This window comes from Culex quinquefasciatus, chromosome 1 (genome assembly GCF_015732765.1).
Source record: "Culex quinquefasciatus strain JHB chromosome 1, VPISU_Cqui_1.0_pri_paternal, whole genome shotgun sequence".
NCBI lineage: Eukaryota > Metazoa > Arthropoda > Insecta > Diptera > Culicidae > Culex > Culex quinquefasciatus.
This window is the reverse complement of record NC_051861.1, coordinates 99,359,632-99,382,704: the sequence shown is the minus strand read 5'-3', so window position 1 is coordinate 99,382,704 and position 23,073 is coordinate 99,359,632. Positions and strand designations below refer to the sequence as shown.

Genomic DNA, 23,073 nt, shown 5'->3' with positions numbered 1-23,073 from the left:
ATTTCCAACTTTTTTTTCCAAGGGTTGTATGAGCCGGTGAAAATGCATTTCCAACTTTTTTGACCCCGTTGGGGCTACAAGTGTTAATCGTATGTTATAATAATAATATTAAATATATATTTCGTGCGTTGAAGCTTTGGTATGTTTAGGTTATTTCTAGATTAAATTTTCAAAAGGTCCTATCTGCATAGGAAACCCATGACGGATAGGTTGTTTTGAAAATTTAATCTTTTCCGGGGGTTTTGGCAAAATGATTAATTATGAATTATTGGAAACGATTTCCATACTTTATTAACCACCCAGATTTTAACTACAATTGACCAAAATGTTCAACCTTAAAAATTAAAAAAATAAACTTGGAGCAATCGAACTACATATTCTTCCAGTTCTTGTAAAAAATCAAATTAATGACTCCACACGATAGAAATGGGTTCTCGATTACCCGCTAATTTGATTATCAAAAGGGAAGTTGTGATGAGGTTCACAAAATTTACAAAATTTACAAAATTTACAAAATTTACATAATTTACAAAATTTACAAAATTTACAAAATTTGCAAAATTTACAAAATTTACAAAATTTACAAAATTTACAAAATTTACAAAATTTACAAATTTACAAAATTTACAAAATTTACAAAATTTACAAAATTTACAAAATTTACAAAATTTACAAAATTTACAAAAATTTGCCAAATTAGCTGTATTTCTATTTTTTTTTGTAAAATACTAAAAAAATACTTTAAAAAAGACAAAAAAAGCTTTAAAAATACTTTAAAATACTGAAAAATACTCGAAAAAATATAAAAATTGCAAAATTAATCAAATTGACAACAAAAGTTTACAAATCGTTCGCAAAAAGTTTTAATTTTTTTTCTAAAATATTGCAAAAAATACAAATATGTACAAATTAGAAAAAAATAATAAAAAACTATTTTTTTTGGCAAAATTTTTTCAATATTTTTTTTGTTGTAATTTTTAAGCAATTTTTTAGTATCTTTTAGTATTGTTTCTGATTTTTGTAGTTGTAGTTGTTTTGTAAGTTTTTTGCCCATTTTTTTAAACTTTAAAAATAACACAAAAAGCAAAAAATAGTAAAAGTACTTCAGAAAATACTATAAAAATACAAAAAGACTAAAGAATACTTAATAATAACAAAAAAATGCAGAAAAGTTACAAATAAAAATACAAAAACTGCAAAATTAACAAAATTTACAACAAAAGTTCACAAAACGTTTTTAAAGAAGTTTGAAAAATGTTTCTACAAAATTGCAAAAAATACAAATATGTACAAAAAAAAACTTAATTGTACAAAAACTATTTTTTTGCTTAAAAATTGTCGATATATTTTTTTAAAAAATTTGAGGTAATTTTTTGGTATATTTTGGTATTTTTTTCTGATTTATGTATTTGTAATTTTTTGTCAATTTTTAAAATTACTTTTTTTTTGATGACAACTTAAAAAAAAATTCAAAATAATAATTTTAAAAATACTAAAAAATATCAAATACATAAGAACAAAAAATACCAAAAACTTACTAAAAAATCACAAACAAAATTACAAAAATTGCGAAATTGACGATTTTAGTTTTCAGTAATAGTGCGAAAGTTTAGAGTTAATCCTAATTACTTCGAACTCCTGAAAACTCTTATGTTTGATATTTTCAAATATTATTGCTGATTTTTTCAAATATTTGTTTAAAGGAAACTAGCTTTATAAAACGAATCAACATCTTCCGAGATATCGTCAGTAGAAAAATGAGTGCTTAATTGCGTGACTCTGAGAAAAACTTATTTTTCACCAACTTTAATAGGCTATATCTTACAACCAGCAGTCCCATCAACAAAGTCTCTCTACAACCCAACCCCGCCTTTAGACGGGCTTCGATTTAAAAAATCGCCAAAAATCAATTTTTCAACCAATTTTTGATCTTTAAAAGCATTGGAAAGAAGAACTCTTAAAATTTTAGAAAATTAATGGGTTGGAAGTTTTACTTGTTTTATGTGACTTTGTCAATGTAGAGCGAGTTGTGGAGCCATAACCACGGCAAATAGTGTCCAGGGCATTCGGGGAAATACAATGTCCCATCCCAGAGGGTCCCGGACTACCAAACCTTCTTAGCATGGTTCTCCCAACGAATACAAACCAAAATCTCGGAGCGTATGGTAGTGTGTCCCCACGCTTCTTCCTCCCCTGTCGTTTTAGAATTGTGTTGTTGTTCGAACACTCAGTGCTCAAACTCAACCCAATTACGAGTCATCTCTGCGATACGGCTTTACGCAGTAGGCCTGGCCGCTTTAACGCTTGTGATGTTTCAATGCATTCTAATGCAATGGCGCACTACAAATGTGAATAAATGACAAGAAGAGTGCTAGGCGTCATCTAACCTAAGGCACTCTCCAGGATACCTTCGAAAGATTGGCTGCGCTAGGGTCTGATTAGATTAGATTAGATTAGGTATGCAGTAATTTTTCTAGTGTCCCAGACTATGCCTCTACGCATTTATTTACAATTTAAATAATAATGGTGCCATTTCATAACCGAAAATGTGAAAAACTTTAGATAAGCAAAATGTAATGATAGAAGGAGATAGAATATGCCAAATACTACCAAAAACAAACATAAATTAAACAAGATAAATGCAAATTAAAATACTAAAAAAGAAATAAGAAAAACATAAAACAAGAGAAGTAAAGTTTTTCGTGGAACAAAAGTTGCTCAGAATGAACTCCTGAACAAGGGAAAAATAAAAATTTTCGAAAAAAATTGGGCAGTAGAGGGTTAACGAAAAAAAGAAATGGAAATGTTTTCAGCTTATAGAGTTTTTATCACCATATCTCGTTTTTTTTTGTCATTTTAAACATTTGTTTAGAGAATCTAATAAAAAAAGTCTAGATATGTATTAATCAAAACTTTGTATAATCGAGGCTTCGGATAATCAAGTCTGAAGGACTGAATAGTTTATCAAATTTGAAAATGTAATGAAGTCTTTACAGAACACCTTAAAACCATCGGATTCATTGGATGATCCAAGCTACAATTTCAACCCAGTAAAATTATCACTCCCCGCGGACCATGCAGTGGATGTGAATGTCGTCATCGCCAACGAAACAAACCAATGAAGCATTCAATACACGAAAAAGAAAAATAAACGTCGTGAAAAAACAGGTTTTCGGATGCAATTTTTGCGTGTGTCCGATGAGCTATCCAAACCCGCCAGTATGTACCGATATAAACCCACCCGATGATCAGCGTTTCGGTACTCTGCCGAATCTCTACACCGCCTTTACGGCGTGTCGGCAGCTGTGTCTGTGTGTGAACACCATCACTACCACTACTATCGTTGATAAAAAATGCGCGATCATCACGCGGTTCTGCCACACCAACAAAGTCGCGTATTTGCGCGCACCCATACGACGTCATCAACACCAACACACCACCGGAGCGGCTCGGTAGAGTTTTTGTGTCTCGTCAACGGTGATTTTGTACGGTGAAGATCGCGCACTTGATCTCCACGAGGGCTGAAGAAATCCGCCGAGCCGATCAGATCATCGATCAGTTTGTGCATAACAGGCTCGATTCGTCATCGCTTTGCTGCCACCAATACCACCCCAGGGCTTTTGGGCTCTTCTTTTTTTTTGTGGAATGTTGCATCACATTCACCTGTAGTGTGGGCTGGCTATGAGGTGCTTACGAACACGATCACGTCGATCATCGTCGTCTGGAGCTGGAGCCAGGGCAAGAGAAAGAGTGGTTTATTTTGGGCAAAAATAACAACGAAAACAACGTCCAAAACGAAATCTGTTGACTTTGGCTTAGCCGCAAAAGTCACAAATACATGCGCGTGCTTTTTCAAACAGAGTTGTTTGAAGTTTGAACACGGAATTATCGTAAATGTGCGAAAATCGGACGAACATCAGGAGGCTCAAGTATGAATGAAAGTAAACTCTCTCTCGGAGATGGATGGGATGAGAGAGAAATATTGAACTGAAAAAGGCTATGCTTCTGTAGGGATGTTCAATTAAAATTTCATGGTGTCGATCAAAATCCCAAAATAAAATTCCCTGACTTTTCCCTGACCTCTCCTGACCACCAAATTTTTTTATTTTCTATTTTTTACCAACATATTCATTGGAGCGTTTTTATGGTTTCATGCATTTTCCTTTTTGAATATTGAATATTTTTTTGACGATGATTTTGCAAAAACTTGGAAACTTTTTTTTATTTTGTCAATCTTTTTTTTTCTAATCGAACATCCAAAATGAGCAGCCATAAAATTATCCTATTTTTTTTATCTAGTGATGCCATTTTAAACATTGCCCTTTACTGAAAAACACCAGAGTTTTTTTTAAATGGGTCCTATAAACATATGAAATACAATAGTTTACAGGAAAATTTAAAGTTAAATGTTTTCAAAAAAAAACAATTGAAAATTTGATTTAAGGTAGGAAGTCATGTTTAATTTTAAAATTGCCATTTTTGATTGTGTTTTTATTTTAAAAAAACGTTACTTAATCCACCCTTAGGTAATTGGTGCCTTCCTCTCATTCAAAGGGTAATGCTATCCAAAATAGACACGCTCATGGGAAGGTCTTTAAATTACCTATCCAAAGATAGGTCGCATGAGAGATCCGGACAGCATTTTCATCAAAATATCTGAGATCCGGCCTCGAAAAAGTGTATAAATAACTCTTAAGTGCTTATAACTTTTGATAGGGTTGTCAGATCTTTAATGTTTTGGACGCGTTGGAAAGGTCTTTTGATTACCTGTTCAACGACGGGTTGCATGATAGATCCGGACAACGTTTTCATCGTGATATCTGAGATCCGGCTTCCAAAAAGTGCATAAATAACAACGAAACGAAAAAAAAACGAAACTATTGGCACTACGCCCCCCGGGGCATGGCCTTCCTCTAACGTGGGATTTCTGCTCCAGCGCCTCTGACGAGACAGGAGAAACCGGGACCGACGTTTTACTTCACCTCAGTGGATAAGGCGGGAATCGAACCCGCGTCTCATAGCATCATCGGGATCGGCAGCCGAAGCCGCTACCCCTGCGCCACGAGACCCACATAAATAACACTTAATTGCTAATAACTTTTGATAGGGTTGTCAGATCTTCAATGTATTGGTCGCGTTGGAAAGGTCTTTTAAATACCTTTCTAAAAATGTATAACATGCTGGGGTTTCTTACAAAAACCACTTTTTTTACAATCTTCCGGACTTTAGTCAAAATCGTTTTTTTAGCATAACTTTTGAAGGACTTTACTAAACTTCATAATTTTCAATAGGGACTTATGGAAGGACCCCAAGACGAATCAAATGAGACCAAAACGGTCCAAATCGGTTAAGCCAGTGCTGAGATAATCGAGTGCATATTTTTTGGTGCACAGACCCACATCCCTACACACACACACACAGACATTTGCTCAGAATTCGATTCTGTGTCGATAGGTATACATGAAGGTGGGTCTAGGAGGTCTAATTGAGAAGTTCAGTTTTCGAGTGATTTTATAGCCTTTCCTCAGTAAGGTGAGGAAGGCAAAAACTAAAGGTTTTGGAGACAAAAACTTGAAAAAAATATGTAATTTTGTAGAACCTTAAGAAAGATTAAAACAAAACTGAAAAACTAAGAAAAATATAAAATTATATGAAAAATTTTTAAGTACATGTTTAAGGTTTTAAAAAAGATCTAGGTCTTTTTCAACAATGATTGTATTTAAAGTAAACGATTTTCTTGAGACTTCAAGTTTTATCAGGTTTTTGCAATCTAAGATGGTAACAAAAATGGCAGCATTCAAGAACTTAGGAATTTAAGAATTCAAGAATTTAAGAAATTAAGAATTTTCAGAATTTAAGAATTTAAGAAATTGAGAATTTTCAGAATTTAAGAATTTAAGAATTTAAGAATTTAAGAATTTAAGAATTTAAGAATTTAAGAATTTAAGAATTTAAGAATTTAAGAATTTAAGAATTTAAGAATTTAAGAATTTAAGAATTTAAGAATTTAAGAATTTAAGAATTTAAGAATTTAAGAATTTAAGAATCTAAGAATTTAAGAATTTAAGAATTTAAGAATTTAAGAATTTAAGAATTTAAGAATTAAGAATTTAAGAATTTAAGAATTTAAGAATTTAAGAATTTAAGAATTTAAGAATTTAGAATTTAAGAATTTAAGAATTTAAGAATTTAAGAATTTAAGAATTTAAGAATTTAAGAATTTAAGAATTTAAGAATTTAAGAATTTAAGAATTTAGAATTTAAGAATTTAAGAATTTAAGAATTTAAGAATTTAAGAATTTAAGAATTTAAGAATTTAAGAATTTAAGAATTTAAGAATTTAAGAATTTAAGAATTTAAGAATTTAAGAATTTAAGAATTTAAGAATTTAAGAATTTAAGAATTTAAGAATTTAAGAATTTAAGAATTTAAGAATTTAAGAATTTAATTTAAGAATTTAAGAATTTAAGAATTAAAGAATTTAAATTTAAGAATTTAAGAATTTAAGAATTTAAGAATTTAAGAATTTAAGAATTTAAGAATTTAAGAATTTAAGAATTAAGAATTTAAGAATTTAAGAATTTAAGAATTTAAGAATTTAAGAATTTAAGAATTTAAGAATTTAAGAATTTAAGAATTTAAGAATTTAAGAATTTAAGAATTTAAGAATTTAAGAATTTAAGAATTTAAGAATTTAAGAATTTAAGAATTTAAGAATTTAAGAATTTAAGAATTTAAGAATTTAAGAATTTAAGAATTTAAGAATTTAAGAATTTCAGAATTTCAGAATTTCAGAATTTCAGAATTTCAGAATTTCAGAATTTCAGAATTTCAGAATTTCAGAATTTAAGAATTTAAGAATTTAAGAATTTAAGAATTTAAGAATTTAAGAATTTAAAAATATATTTTTTGTTCTTTTGATTGTTTTAATTTTATTTATTTTTTTGAATATTAATATCTTTGATTTTTGTTTTCAGATTTTTTAATTTTTGATTTCAAAATTTCGGATCTTTTAATTTTTTTTTTTAATAAATTTATTTTATTTTGAGTTTTTCTAATATTATTTTTTCTGATTGTATTTCCTAATTTCTGAATAATCCAATGTTGAATGCTGGAGCTGTAATTTTTGAATGTTTTGATTTTTTTATTTTGCTTCAAGAATGTTCAAATTTAAAAAAAATAATTCTACTGGTTGAATCCCATCTAAAATTCAAAGGCGGAGAAGCTTCTGTTACGTCCAATCAAGCTCATATTTGGGATAGAAGCAAGTACACCCACTGGAACATGCCCAATAATAATTTTTGTTACATCCAAATGTCTGTATCTTCAGGAATAATTTGAAATATGATTAAGATTCACAAGATTGAATTGTATCCAGTATAAAAGAACAATAAATAAGGATAAAAAACATTACTCAAAACTTTAAAGAGATTAAATATTCAGAGTCAGTATGTTTAAAAGTTAGTTGAGTGTAGTCCGTTCAATTTCACCATCACTATTTTTCTTTCATTTTAGATTACACAAAATTTGACTACTTTGGATCATTTTTAAATCATAGTTCAGTTTAATTTTGAGAAAAATAAAAATTTAGATAACGAATACTGCCGTTCTACGCATAATTGTCCCATGTCAGTTTTGGAAGAATTTGACTTTATGACATTTTTAAGTTTAGTTTGATGTGTACTTTAAGAAAAACACATAAAATCTGGTACTTTGTTCGCAAACTCATTAAAAACAACACCAAGTCTGTTTGTCCAATCGATAAACTTCTACGCATAATTGTCCCACCAAGTATTTTCTAACACGGAATCATCAGTTTTACTAAGCATTATGTCTTGTTTACCAGTTGTATAGCAAGATAATCACAAATAAGGGTGATCAATTGCTAACTAGGGCGATTAGGGACACATAGGGCGAATAGGAACCCACGGGACAATTATGCGTAGAAACACAGAAATCGATCGAAAAATTTCAATCGCGTTTTTCTCAGTTCCACTTTTTTGAACATGGGACAATTATGCGTAGAACGGCAGAATACTATAGTGAAATTTTGGAAATGTTCTAACCTTACATTTTTTTTTGAATTTTAGAATAAGAATTAAAAAAAATAAGACAACAATTCCAAAATATCAGAACCTTGAAATTTGAATCTTTATGCTTTAGATTTTTAGATTGTTTTTTAATTTTCAAATGTTCGAATTTTTTAACTTTTCATTTTTTAAATCATTCAATTTTTCTGACAAATTGTATGATTTTCTCTATGGTCCCTATATGCTAGCAAACAACCAACTTTAGAACAAATCTCTGAGGATGGTGGGGCAACGGCCTCATATTGTCCCACCCTCTGTGCGCTAGTAATTTGTTGGTAATTTGTAATTTTAAGTTGAACGGAAATCCAAATCAAATCCAAATTATTTGATTTTTAAACCTAAACATATTGCAAACAAGCTACGCGCTTTTCATCGTAACCCTTTTCTTAAGCATTTTTTATATGGAGTTCTGCGTTCCTTCCGGATTGACCAATATAAAAAAATAAATACTATCAATGTTGCAAAGTTTGGCCTGGAAGACATTCAAATACATCATCAAGGGCAAATTTAAAAAAAGAAATGACATTTTGTAGAAATATTTTTAAGATCATCGAAATTCCCTGACCCAGCTTAAAATTCCCTGACTTTCCCTGACTTTTCCAGGTCAAATAAAATTCCCTGACAATTCCAGGTTTTCCCTGACTTTTCCAGAAATCGACACCATGAATTTTTGTGTATTATCCTTTTCACTCAGATCTTTTCAAACATGCACGAAGCAAAATGACCATCGTTCGGTCAAAACGTTCATCGTTCGATCAAAACGTTCATCGTTTGTGCAAAACGAGAGAGAATTGAGAGAAAAATTACCATTTCCTGTCTCTTTTCGCTCAATTCTCTCCCATTTATCATCGAATTCCTTCATTTTCTTGACATTCGCGTCCTACTCCCTACTCCCTGATTCCTGTTTGTGTCATTTCACATGCATTCGAGTTCATCGCTCATCAATTTGAGTTCATTGTAAGTGCTCGTTTGAAAACCTACCAATGAAATCGAGAATATTTTTGGGCTTTTTGAAGCCTCTGTGATAAATTTGAGTAAAAGCATTTAACTTAAAATTCTGAAAGTTGGCAAAAATACAGTCCAGACTCGATTATCCGAAGGCCTTGGCAAAATTTAATTTCTAGAGTTTTTTTAAAAAAAAAAGGTCCTATAAACCCAATTTCCGTTTTTTGCTTTTTGGGTGTTTTTAGAACTGCCTTAAGTCAGGACTATTCAAAAAAACCCAAAAAGCAAAAAAAAAAATGGTTTAAAGGACCTTTTCAAAATAAAACTCTGAATTTCAGATAATCAAAACTTCGGATAATCAAATCATTGATGAGCTTTAGTATGACCCTTAAACTACTCTAAAGTGATTTAGAATTTTAAAATGCAAGATGGCGGCCAAAATGGCAAAGATGAAGTATTGAAAAAATGCATTTTTTTTTTATTTTACATGCGATCAACCATAAATTTTAATAAAATGGGGTTGCAGAACTCGAATTTGATGTATAAATTAGGAAAATATAAAAATACAATATTTTTTGTTCGATAATCCAAAGTCCCAAACAAACCTTCGAATAATCGGAACATCGGATAATCGAGTTTGGACTGTACTCTAAAATTGAGGATTTTTTTTAATTTGAAAACGTCACGAAAAAATCTCATGGTTCATATTTTTTTGATTATTTTAGATATAAAATTAACTGCTGAGTAGTTGTCTAGATTTTCGCATATTATTTCGAAATTTAAATGTGTATATTTTTATTTGTCCGATCTTTTTCTGTAACATCTATTCATTAAAAATCTTTTAAATAACAATCATTTTAAAGTTTCAAAATCTTAAATTTGACATTGCAAATTGGATAGTCTTCGAGATATCTTCAGTTGAAAACTAAGTTAATTAGTTGTTAAAGAAGTATTTTTAAAAAGCAAAAAAAAAAAAAAAAAAATAAACAAAAATCGAATATATGTATCCAAAACTGTTGGACCAAAAGTGACCACAACTTGAAAAAATATACATAATAATAAAAAAATAAAATAAAGCACTTAATTCTTTCTTCTTTCTTTAAATTCATCTTGACCGATTTTTAGCGAAGCTACACCAAAATGTCACTTTTTTTAATTTTCAATGTGATTTTTTATATGAAAAATTTCATTTTAATTATGATAATAATTGCAATGTGCTTTAAATGCGTTTTCTTATCTGAAATGCCAAAAATATTGACCAAATAAGGTCTGCAAGTCATTGAATGGGAGAGGAGTTTTTTCATAAATCTGCTCCTTTCGTTGTCCCGTCACGAAAAGAAATGGCTGGCAAAACTCAAATCTTAATCAAATCTTTCAGTTTAAGGAGCAAAAGATTCGTTTTTCAATTTGTGATAATGAGTAGAAGAGCAAAAGTTTTGAAAAATCAATCTGGCAAAACTGTGTCGATTTTTTTGGTGTGCCTTTTAAAATTCCAGTTTTACGATGTTGTCCCGTCACGCTACATTTTCATTTCAGGAGAAGCACAGGTATAATATTGTTCATTATGCATGTCATTTCTATGTTGGAAAATCGATTATCTTTTCAAATATGTAATAACATTGGGGGGTTTCTTCTTTAATTGTGCCACTACACTACGCTGAAAAAAACTTGGGATTTTTTTGAAAAGGAGCCGAAGAATCGGTCCTTGATTATTCGGCGGAACATCTTTTTCACAACTAAACTTGAAATTGTAACGTTACACGTCGGAAATTGACCTGTCACATTTGCATCTCATTGTATGGAGACTTGTATGGCAAAAAACTGCAAATAACTTATTTTCACAGAGGGATTACAAAGACAAAAATTCATCAGAAAAAAAACAAGGTTGATTTACAAAAACACAGACAACTACTCTGTAGAACAAAGATATCATTGGAAATTTTGGGTCTTTCAGCTATTGAGAAATATTTAAGAAAGATTAAGTTATTAAATATTGAGTTATCGAAATTTCTTTCATAATTATTTTTTATCAATAACGAATCATACGTTAATTTTTGTCAATTTTTGACCAATTCATTTTCCTGAAATTGTTAATTTTGTATACATTGAACATTTTTGTATGTTCCATTGCAAAATATTTAAAATACAATGCAAAATTTAGTTGGTTTCTCTCATACAAAGGAGTATTTTTTAGAAAACAGTCCTTTTCAAATAAACCCTGATAAACATTTACAACTTTACCGAGACACCGATGTATTTAAAAAAAAAACCTCACGCGAGAAACTCAAATCTTATTCAATGAGTTTCATTGAGCACTCACTGAGAGACGAAAAAATCAAAAGAGTTGAAGGTTCTTTAGTCTTTTTCGCAAGACATTGAAAAATGAAAGACTTCGCTGAAATGTTCAGAGCAATTTTTCAGATATTATTGAAAGATACTTGATAAATTTCTCCAAGTTGGTTTTATTTTTTAAATTGACCATCCCCAAACGGCTCTAACTGAACTCCGCCAAACTCCAGTTTGCGGCTTACATCGAAACTGCTGCCTCTCCCCATACGGATAACCGGTGAGCGCGAATGAATCGAGAAGGTGAGAATTGGCGAGAGCGCGGGAGAGCGACTTAAGCGATCAACACCAATACCACGATGCGCGTGAGAGAGAATCAAGATCCCCACTCGAACAAGGTGGATTAAGGCACAGTTCGGGCTCGGAAGAGTTTAGCGGTGCCATTAGTACACTTTTGGCGGTTGAGGTGAACAAATTGGTGGATTACTTGTGTGAGGTGTCTGGTGCGTGGAACTATTGGGTCCTTTCTCTCACTTAGTTCCCTGATAATCCAGCGATCATCCTTTCCTCGGTGTGCTCTTTCTTTCTGGCGCATCTCTCTTTCTCACTATTTTTTTAAATTCTTTTTTTGAGAAAGAGCTTTGCGCTGTGTGAGAGTACGTTCTGTGTGTTCCTGCTGTGGGGAGGAGAGGAAGTTGGTGTTGTGTGTGCGCGTTGACGTCGAATCCTGAGCAAATTCGTAATTTCAAACGGAGTTCAAAAAACAGTTTCGAGCGGGAAAAACGGTCAAACGGTCGAAGCGCTGGACGGGGACGACGCCACTCTGTTGGATCGGGCAAAAAATTTGCAAAGAAGAAATTAGCATCGTGGGGGATCATCTGAAGCTGAGGTTGGGGCTTGAATTTATACAAGTGATTTATTTTAGTGCAACGGTGTACAACTAGGCCGCCGGCGATTGCTCGCTGGAAGATTGTTTTGTGATAGTGATAGGCTTATAGAGGTGTCTAGGAGTCGTAATTCGGAGCTGGTGGTGTGCCGAGCAGGAATCCAGTTTATCAGCGAAACTGAAAGTGAAACACTGTAACGCTTGAACAAGCGTCTCGGAGATATATTGCGGATCAGTGGAGACAGCGCTTTGCGAACTATAGTCGCTCAAAATGGTGGCTGGCGGAAAAATGGTAATTTTTAAAGTAGTTTATAGCACAGAGTTGTAGAAAAAAATCTTTTGGTTTCCGGAATTTCAGTCAAATTCCCGGAAAAACATAGTACACAGCAAAATATAAAAGTTTATTTTTGAGATTTTGAAAATTTGGTAGAATAAATACTACCTCTTTTTTGAGTAATATTACATAACAAATGTGTGAAAATGTGAACCTGATGATTATCTGATGTAATATAACACATTTTTTTGACACAAAAAAACATTATCTGACATTCCAACTGAGAAATTCTTCGGAATTTCGACAATTGATTATTTTAAGTATTTTTTTTTTATTTGGCCTAAACTTTGCAGAGCCCTTCAAGGAAGTCAGTTTGCATCATTAGTTTGTCCATACAAATTTGACAGCAGTCCATGCAAAAATTGTATCTAAATATTTTAAAATCTGTATCTTGAGAACGGTATTTCTGACAGCAATTTGTAGGTATAGTATCTAAAAAACAATTAAATGGCAATAATTCCACAAACAAAAATTTAGGTCATTGCAAATATGTTGAAAACATTTGACTCTTCAAAAATGTCGTATAATTCACAAAATGATAAATCAACATTGATTTGTAGGATTAAACTTATAAATCTACACAGCAAAAAATCCGATGGTAAAATCGCATGCAAAAGCATGCACATCATCTTCGTCAAAATAAACACTTACACACTGCATGTACAATTTTTGCAAACACAAAAAAAAAGTTGAAACCGACGGGATTCAAACCCAGCACCAACAGTAAGGACTGGCGCCTTATCTCGCTCGGCCGTTAGACCGATGTTAAATAAAGAGGATAAACGCATATATGAGCTTGACATTTCAGTCAAGTAGGTTTCCCATACTGATGGGCTACATATTTCAGGGTGTAAAATCACATAAAATTGCATAAAATAATGCAATATTTATTTTACACTGCGTCCTTTTACACGCAGCTGGATTACTACTTTTTTAGCTGTGTACGAACATTAAAAGGAAACTTGAGCAACTCTCTACGAAATCGGCCGATTTCGACCATTTTTATTTTTTGTATTTTTTTATTTGACTCAAACTTTGTGGGGGCCTTCCCTATGACCAAATAAGCTATTTTGCGTCATTGGTTCACCCATACAAGTCTCCATACAATTTTGGCTGCTGTCCATACAAAAATGGTATGTAAATATTCAAAAAGCTGTAACTTTTGAGTGAATTTTCTGATCAATTTGGTGTCTTCGGCAAAGTTGTAGGTAATGTTGAGGACTTTTGAGAAAAAAATAGGTACACGGAAAAAAATTGCAGATTTTTTTATCAACATTTTTTTTACTAAAACTCAATTTCCCAAAATACGTACTTTTTGATTTTCGAGATTTTTTGATATGTTTTAGGGGACAAAAATCCGCAACTTTTGAGCCATAGAGAAACATGGTCAAAAAATCTGCCGCCGAGTTATGGATTTTTGAAAAAATAGTGATTTTTGGAAAAAATCGAAGTTTCATGCAAAAACAAGTTTAACATTACTTTTTAATGCAAATTTGCAATCGAAAAGTACTTTACAGATTTTTTGATAAAGGGCTCCGTTTTCAAGATATAGCCACTGAAAGTTTGTTTTTAGCGAAATATTTGCAGTTTTTCAATTTTTAAAAGTAGTGACCATGAGTGACCATTTCTAAAAATATTTTTTTTTAAAAGTTAAGAAAATTAGCTTTAAAATTGTCTAAGAGACATTGAAGATTGACCTCGGGTTGCTGAGATAGAGCCGCTTTAAGAAAAAGAAACACGAAAATTGAAGTTTTCTAAATCTCACCCAATCAGCCCACCTTTTTCTAAAGACGATATCTCAGCAATTAATGGTCCGATTTTCAATGTTAATATATGAAACATTCGTGAAATTTTCCGATCTTTTCGAAAAAAATATTTTTAAATCAAGAATAACATTTTAAAAGGGCCAAATATTTAATATTACACCCATTTAAAATGCCATTTTGCATTAAAAAGTAATGTTAAACTTGTTTTTGTATAAAACTTCGATTTTTTCCAAAAATCACAATTTTTTCAAAAAATCATAGCTCGGCGGCAGATTTTTTGACCATGTTTCTCTATGGCTCAAAAGTTGCGGATTTTTTTCCCCTAAAACATATCAAAAAATCTCGAAAATCAAAAAATACGTATTTTGGGAAAATGAGTTTTATTGAAAAAAACAGTTGATAAAAAAATCTGCAATTTTTTTTCCGTGTACCTATTTTTTTCTCAAAAGTCCTCAACAAATCCTACAACTTTGCCGAAGACACCAAATTGATCAGAAAATTCACTCAAAAGATACAGCTGTATGAATATTTACATACCATTTTTGTATGGACAGCAGCCAAAATTGTATGGAGACTTGTATGGGTGAACCAATGACACAAAATAGCATATTTGGTCATAGGGAAGGCCCCCACAAAGTTTGAGCCAAATCAAAAAATACAAATAAAATCCATTTCCGGTTTTGGTAGAGAATTGCTCAGGTGGTGGTTGAATAGTGAAGATAAATGCAAATTAATATACTTAAAAATAAAACAAGAAAAAACTAAAAAAGAGAAGTAGTGTTTTTCGTAGAACAAAAGTTGCTCAAAATGACCTCCTGAAAAATAAAAAAAATTGGGCAGTTGAGGGTTAAGTCATTTCAAATGTTGTTTTTGAATTTGAATTTCAAATGTGTTGGTTTGATTTGATCATTTGATATTTTTTCATACCTGGGAATTTTAAATCTGACGTGTATTAGTGACATTCAAAAATGAATTCTAATATTTTATAAAATAATCTTTTTCGGTTTTGTATTGTCAGTGCCGCTCAGCGAGTAATCTTCAAGGAAACACTTTTTATGAGTTTGAACGATTTGAATGCCGCAAAAGTTTTGATGGTCTTTCCTCTTACCGTCACGTATCAGATTTTTCCAAAGTCAGATCGTGCCAGATCCACGGCTAAGGTATAACCGAATAGAGTGAGCTCATCAATACGTGATAATCCCACTGCATCGTGTCCGACCTTATGGTTATTGGAAATATTTTCTTACGGTCAGTCAGTCGAGTCATCGATCCACTGCCAAGAACACAGATAAGCCCAGGACGAGCGATAGGTTCAGAGCGTGAAGAAAGCTCGTACGGTGGTATATTTACCGTGAAATGAAAAGAACACAAAAAAAACGAGAACCGCACAAGGAATGCAGAACCTGGTCACGTGCGACCTCGGGTTGGGACTCGGCACTGCCCAGAACACCTTATTTAGGTTGTTTATTATGGTTTGATGACTTCCAGCTCGCGGAACAATTTTAAACATGGAGCTATAGCTAATCGGGTGTTTGCAACTAACTGTTGATTACCCAATCCCGACTGTGTGTGTATTTTTTTTTTCGCGGAAGTGACTCCCTGTCTCTAATCGTTCAGTGGTCAGTGGTCAGATGACTACCGCCAGGTAGCCGGTATAATTGGTCTATCACGGCGCGGCGTCTACGTGGTATAATTATCACGCGCGGCAGATGACATCAATCACCGGGCGCAGCATCCAAGGCCTGAGTGGCTTAGTTGTGTCAAACTTCCATCACCGTCACTGCTGTGTGTAGTAAGCGCGATGTACTTTAAAGTGGCGTTACGGCAAGATAAGCTACTATCCTGGCACCGGCACACACTGGTCACGTGGAGGCCACTTTTTTCTCCAACTCATATTTGTGCCAACTTATGTGCGACTACAGACAGGTACTAGCGCCGCCGTTCACGGTAGTCACGTTTTTATTTAATAAATTTATTATTCAATGGCATTAATTGCACACATCACGGCTGACCAGACTTGTCGCACCGGCTGTGAATACCTGATGATGATGACTCGCGAAGGGGATTTGACCGATATTCTGACCAAATTTGGCCAAATTCCTCAGCTGTACGCAGTGAACTTCGAACACGGTCGAAACGCGTACCGTTTCCCATAGTTTACCCAAAGGTCGGGAAGGTTACGTCCTTCCACCAGAGGGGGACGTTTTCCTTGAGCATTGACCTAATCTAATTTGGTTTTGCTCAATGGCTCAACAAGATATCTTGTGGACGATACCAAAACATATTTTAACGAAATAGAAGGAAAGAGTAGTAATTTAATTAAAAAATATTTAAAATAATAATAAACGTTTCTTCAAAAAAGTCTTTGAAAAAATCACAACTTAAAAATCAGAAAAGCTTCATAAATTGGTGTTAAATTCCACGCAAATTCATTACAAGCCCAATTCTTCGCACAACAACAAAGTCCGAAATGACCATCGCTACGCAACGTGGCACTGGCAGCTGTTGCCTCGAATCGAAGAATTGGCAGTTGCTGCTGTTTTTCGTACATTCATTCCTTCCTCCACATTTTCACGCGAGAGGTCTTTCGAAGACGACTATACTTGCTGTGTGAGTGTCCGTACACGCAGTCCGTACAAATTCTTCCACAAAGCACCACACCTGCTCACAGAAAGTGAAGGTGAAACAACCAGTACAAGACCTGAAGAGGAAGGAGGCCTCTTGCCACCCTCGCCGTCGCCATGCCATCACGGCCAAGACCGCACTATTTTGATTGATTGAATTGAATTGAGTTGATTGTCGATTTGTGCCTGGACCTTGAACGACCGTGCCCATACAGCGGCAACCGCAATGAAGAAAGAAGGTAATGACCATCGGGTACGCGGTGTAGTTCTGCTTTCGCGGAAGGTGTAAACGATGTTTCCGTGCGGAGTAGCGTTGGGCATTCCCACTCGGACTGTGACCTTGGATTGGACACGGCGGATTCGAATCTGGTGTTTGGTGATTCAGAGATCATTGCTGTTATGATTTCTTAAGATACATTGTAGGGTGAAATTAATCCGGGCACCCTTCCCGATGCTTCCCACTGAAATCAAAGTTTGAATCAACACTAGGGACCATCCATAAACCACGTGGACACTTTTTTGGAAATCTCAACCCCCCGCCCCCCCCCTTCGTGGACAATTGTCCATACAAAAAAAATCTTTTTTGTATGGACCGTGGACAATCGCCATACCCCCCCCCCCCTCCTAAGGTGTCCACGTGGTTTATGGATGGTCCCCTAGGCTAAATCCGAAATTTTAGCTCGTTCTGACCACGAGAACAACTCCGTCTAAGCTTGAAGCTGGAAAAACGGCAAAAAGTATGGAGAAAAGTATTTTTTTCAGTTATTGACTGGCGGAGGGCACAATATTCGATCGATTCGTATAATTTTTCGGATTTAGGATAGGCAAGTAAATATTTTCATTATTATTGTTAGAAATCCCTTTGAAGATGGTGGTTTGAAATTTTCCCTTTTTTTGAAGCTTCGCAACTTCGCGGAAAAAAACATTCAAAAGTTTTTGAAAATTCAGTTGAATTCTGGCTTCTGCAAAAAATCTATTTTCAAAAATGTGTCTAAAAGGCCGGGACCCATGGTGTACTCTCTCACCCAGTCGGCCTGGATTCGATCCCAGAAGGTCCCGGTTTTCGAGACGAAATTTATCTGACTACGCCTTTCGTCGGACGGGGAAGTAAATGTTGGTCCCGGTCTAACCTAGAGGTTAGGTCGTTAGCTCAGCCCAATAGTAGGGTCCTGCCTCGGTGGAGTCGCTGGTAGGCAGTTGGACTCACAATCCAAAGGTCGTCAGTTCGAATCCCGGGGTGGATGGAAGCTTAGGTGTAAAAAGAGGTTTGCATTTGCCTCAACAATCAACCCTTCGGACACCTAGTTTCGGGTAGGAATCTCGTAATCGAGAACGCTAAGGCAATGCTGTAGAGCGAATAATTTGATTTTTCGATTTGATCTAAAATCCAGCTCCCTCCGTGTACGCACGAGAGCATGCAGCTAGTGCTCAGTGCTCCATCGTTTTTTCGATTTTTTTCGCCGTAATTGATTGTGGTTACCCGCGAGTTTGCTTCTCCAGCATGCCAAAAGCCGGCCGTGGCCGTGTCAGTTCGAGTGCGGCCTCGAAAAACCCGCGAAGTTCGTCTACCGGCCGTGTGCAAAAAGGTAAACAAACCAACGCCGTGTCGGCCGCCATCGCGCAGGGGAGCGTCAGCGCTGAAGGCATCGACAAAAGTTACTACATCCCGGATATGTCCCAAGATCACCAGTGCGAACCCGTTCCGGTACTTCCGGTGCCACAACCAGTGGCACATCAACATCCGCCAACATCCCCATCAGGAACGAGTTCCAGATGCTGAGCGACGACGAAGAAAATAACAACTCTGACGGTAGCAGCACTACCGACGACGACGACGACGATGATGGTCGTGCACGGAAAAAAGTGCCGACGTCAAAAAAGAACAACTCTCCAGCGGAACGTAGACCACCTCCAATTTTTGTTTTGGACACGTTAGCGGACGATGTTGACGAGTTGCTGGAAGGCCTCGGATATTGTCTGAAAATCGGTAAGTCGGCAGTGCAAGTGATCACACTGAATAAAAAGAATTTCGACCTGGTGTTTGAAGAGTTGAAGCGTAGCAACTTCAACTTCTACACATTCAACCCCGAGAAGCCCCCTGTTAAGGTCGTCTTGCAGGGTTATCAAGACCGTCCGATCTCCGACCTGAAGGGTCACCTTTCGGACGCCGGAATAAAACCGCGGGAGATTAAAGTGCTCTCGCGCAAGACAACGGTAACAGGTACACACACTGTACCTGTTGTACTTCGACCGCGGCACCGTCAAGATCCAAGACCTGCGGCGGACTAAAACGTTGGACGGTTTTTGGGTAAACTGGCGGTTTTACACCAAAAACCCGACGGACGTAGCGCAATGCCACCGGTGCCAGAAATTCGGCCACGGCTCGCGGAACTGCAACTCCGGCCCCGCTGCGTGAAGTGCGGTGAGTCACACTCTCGGAGGCGTGCGCACTGCCACGAAAGGCGGACTTGGGGACAAGGCAGAACAAACCAAGCCGCGCGTAAAGTGCGCGAACTGTGACGGCAACCATACCGGCAATTACCGCGGATGCGTCGCGCGCAAGGCCTACCTCGAGGAGCAGGAAAAGAGGAATAAGAAAACGTCCCACCCTCCTCAGCGAAGTACGAGCGCAGCCGTTCCTGCAGCTGGACAGCGTACGGTTCCAGCGGAAAACTCAGCGTTCCCTCCTGGTTGGGGGCGTTCGTTCGCCAGCGTGGTCGCTGCCGGTAGCGGCAGTACGGCCCAGCAAGAAGTCACCGGGGAAGATCTCTTCACCCTGCCGGAGTTCTTTGCTCTCGCGGGGGAGATGATGACGCGGTTTCGGAGCTGCCGGAACAAGGCAGAACAATTCCTGGCCCTTGGGGAACTGATGATCAAACACATCTACAAAGGATAAATTACCTGTGATCTAGATATAAGCTTTCTCTTCCTCTATCCCCTTTCCTTTGCAATTTCTGTAAGTTTTTTTATAGTTTTTTCTTACTCTTGCTAGTGCCTTAGTTAAAGAAATAATTGTTCCTAAATGGATTATGATGCAACACACAGCTGTAAGGAACTCCAAAACTCTGTTATGCACTTAAAAATAACTTATTGTATCTTGATTATTCACCAACAAAACCGATTTGAAATTGAAATTGAATCTAAAATACCTTCGACCAAGCCACGTAGCCCAGTGGTAACGCTTCCGCCTCGTATGCGGTAGAACGGGGTTCAAATCCCGGCTCGGACCAACACAACTGGTGATCTTTTCTCTTCTGGAATCGATTGCTTAGTAAAGGGAAGGTAGTGTATCGTTACAAACTGGTCCTTATCACGACACCTTAGAAAGGCGACCTATGGAATGTTAACATTAACCTTAACATGTTAACATTAAGTTGAGAATGAAACCGCCACTGAATCCGCGTTGTAAATGCCGGCCCGATACTCTTCAAGGGTGTTCTCCTCAGGAACTGAGAAACATTTACTTTACTAAAAGACCTTTTGATCGATGCAAAGTTATGCCCGGTAATAACAACATTCATGCCATTTCAATATCAAATATTGTTAAAATAACAAAAAGTTTTATGCAATATTCTTGCAAAATCCATTTTTGCATAATAGTTTAATAACATTCAATGTTATCATAACAAATTTTTTTATTGGTCTGATATTTCTTGAAAGCCAAAACAACTTTGGAATGACATTTTTTGTTATGGAAGAATACCTCCAACTGTTATTGGAATGATCGGATTAGTTGTTAAAATAACAAAAATTAATAACAAAGATGTGTTCGAAGAATAACTAAAAATGTTATAAGTCTGTTATTACAATAACAATCTAATACCAAAAAAAAATCCTAACGATGAATAACAAATCTAGTTATATATAACATAAAATGTTATTGGCCTAGTATTCTCAAATATCAAAAAATGGTTTTTTCCCTCTGCTTGGGATTACTTTTTTAAAATGTATAAACTTAAACTGGTTTAATAACAAGAAAACGGCCTTAACAAGACCATGAGATAGTAAGATCAACAGAAACGTTGCCTTATCATGGGTATTAACAAAGAACAACATAAGTGTTTCAAGCTTGTGTGTATTTAAAAAAATTAGTTATATAGGAGTTCTCTACGAAAAAGGCCGATTTCGAGCATTTTTTTTTTGTTAGCCCATACAAGTCTTTATACAATTTTAACAGCAGTTCATACAAAATTGGCACGTGAACAATCGAAAATTCGAATTTTGTAGACGATTTGATTTCTTCGGCAAATTTGAGAGTATTGAGGAAGACTATACAAAAAAGGTACAATTTCCCAAAATCAGTTGTTTTTACTTTGATTTTTTTATATGTGGACAAAAACCGACCACTTTTTGATCCATTGAGAAGTACGGATTTGATGTTTTGATAATAAAAGAAATCTCTCCAAAAATATGTTTTAAATTTTAATGTTAATACTGTCAGTACTTTACATGTTTTTTTTAAATGCAAAATTTTCAAGTTTCCCAAGCAACACACTTTGTCAGATAAACGAATTTCCTAACTGGTTGTATAACCGATCGGCCTCGGTACAACAACTTGTTCTACAACTCTTGTGCATTGGAAAAGGCGCACTTTTTTCTGCTGTATAACTTGCTAGAAAACGATGCAAGTTATCAGAGTAAGTTGTACAAATGTTTTTGACAACACTGTGCTAGCTAACAAGAGATTCAACAAAAAAGGGGGCGTGGTCTACGGCTGTGCTGTCAAATCAAAGCGCACACTGAAAAGCAAAGTTAGATTGAAAACAGCTGTCTAACCGTTGCCCAACTAACACGTAAACAAACATTTCTTATTGGAATTTCGACGAGGACAATAAGAATAGTATATCTGTAGCTTTTACCGGCAATACATTTTTCAAACAAATCGGTCAACAATTAAAATTATTGCAATCTTCGATAAATAAACATTATTGAAATCCCAAAATACCTCACGTACAAATTCATACCACCTAACATCACGCAATGTCATGTTGAATATGTATGTTGATTATCGAAAAAATTTATGTAACAAAGCGAGAAAACCTAAGGTTATTTATAGAATGGTTGGCCACGCCCTTTTTTCAGAAGATGCCGTCATATGACAATATTAGATAAGCAGTGAAACAAACAGTGCAATATTGTTTTTATTCAACAAACTGTTTTCGAGTAAAACATTGCAGATGAGGGCTCATAAAAAGTGTTTTCAAGTGAAATTAAGTGATAAATAGCTCAATAGGAAGTAAGCAAGCAAAAAAAAAATATTTTCGAAAAACTTCAAAATTTAAATGAAAATTAAAGTTTAACCAACTGCAAACAACATAAAATGCATTTTCCCGCGTTTATAATCATATTTAGCATGTTTGAACTTCTTTGAAAACATTTGAAATTTTCATGAAATACCAATGTACAGTCCCACAAAAAAAATTTTTTTGGGGAAAAAAAATCCGTCAATACCTCGATATTTTCAAAACTAATGATTGGAAAGCAACTGTTTGCCTGTAAAAAGCATTTTAAAACACTTTTTTCATCCAAATGTTGAAACCTAGGCTTTTCATTTCAATTTTTATATTTTTTTATTTTTTTGCCCTCCCTCGACTTTGGTTAGAGCCGAGGGACATAAACTTTGAAAAATATTTGCAACGGCCTAATTGTTAATTAAGTTTTTCTATGACAGTCATTCGTCAGATTTTCAATGTTAAAAAACAAAACTTTTGTTTGATCCCTCCGAAAAAAATATTTACAAAAATTTTAAACCTAGTTTTTGAAAAGTAAAAAATATATTGTTTTATGACAACTTAGCCTAAATCGAACAGAAAATTTCTTCAAAAGTTACAGATTTCCGAATATTTACGTGCCTTTTTATGGACAGCTGCCAAAATTGTATCGAGGCTTGTAAGGGTGAACAAATGAGACAAAATGAGAAAGTCCCAATTAAGTATGAGCAAATAAAAAAAAAAAACAACAAATCAGCGCACTTCGTAAAGAACTGCACATTTCTGGAATTCGGAGAAAAAAGTACTAGAAATACGATTACAACATTTCGTTCAATAAAACTGAATGCACCACAACGTCTACTCATCACTCCGAGTTTCCCCTCTCTTCTCCACCACACGCGGTTACATCAAATCGCAAATGTGTGTGTGTG

At 34.9% G+C, this 23,073-nt stretch overlaps 1 protein-coding gene across 1 annotated transcript in view; it reads left to right on the top strand.

The window, feature by feature from the left end:
• The window catches only part of LOC6045211 (moesin/ezrin/radixin homolog 1-like), an 82,163-nt gene that overhangs the window by 22,489 nt on the left and 36,601 nt on the right, over window positions 1-23,073 (top strand).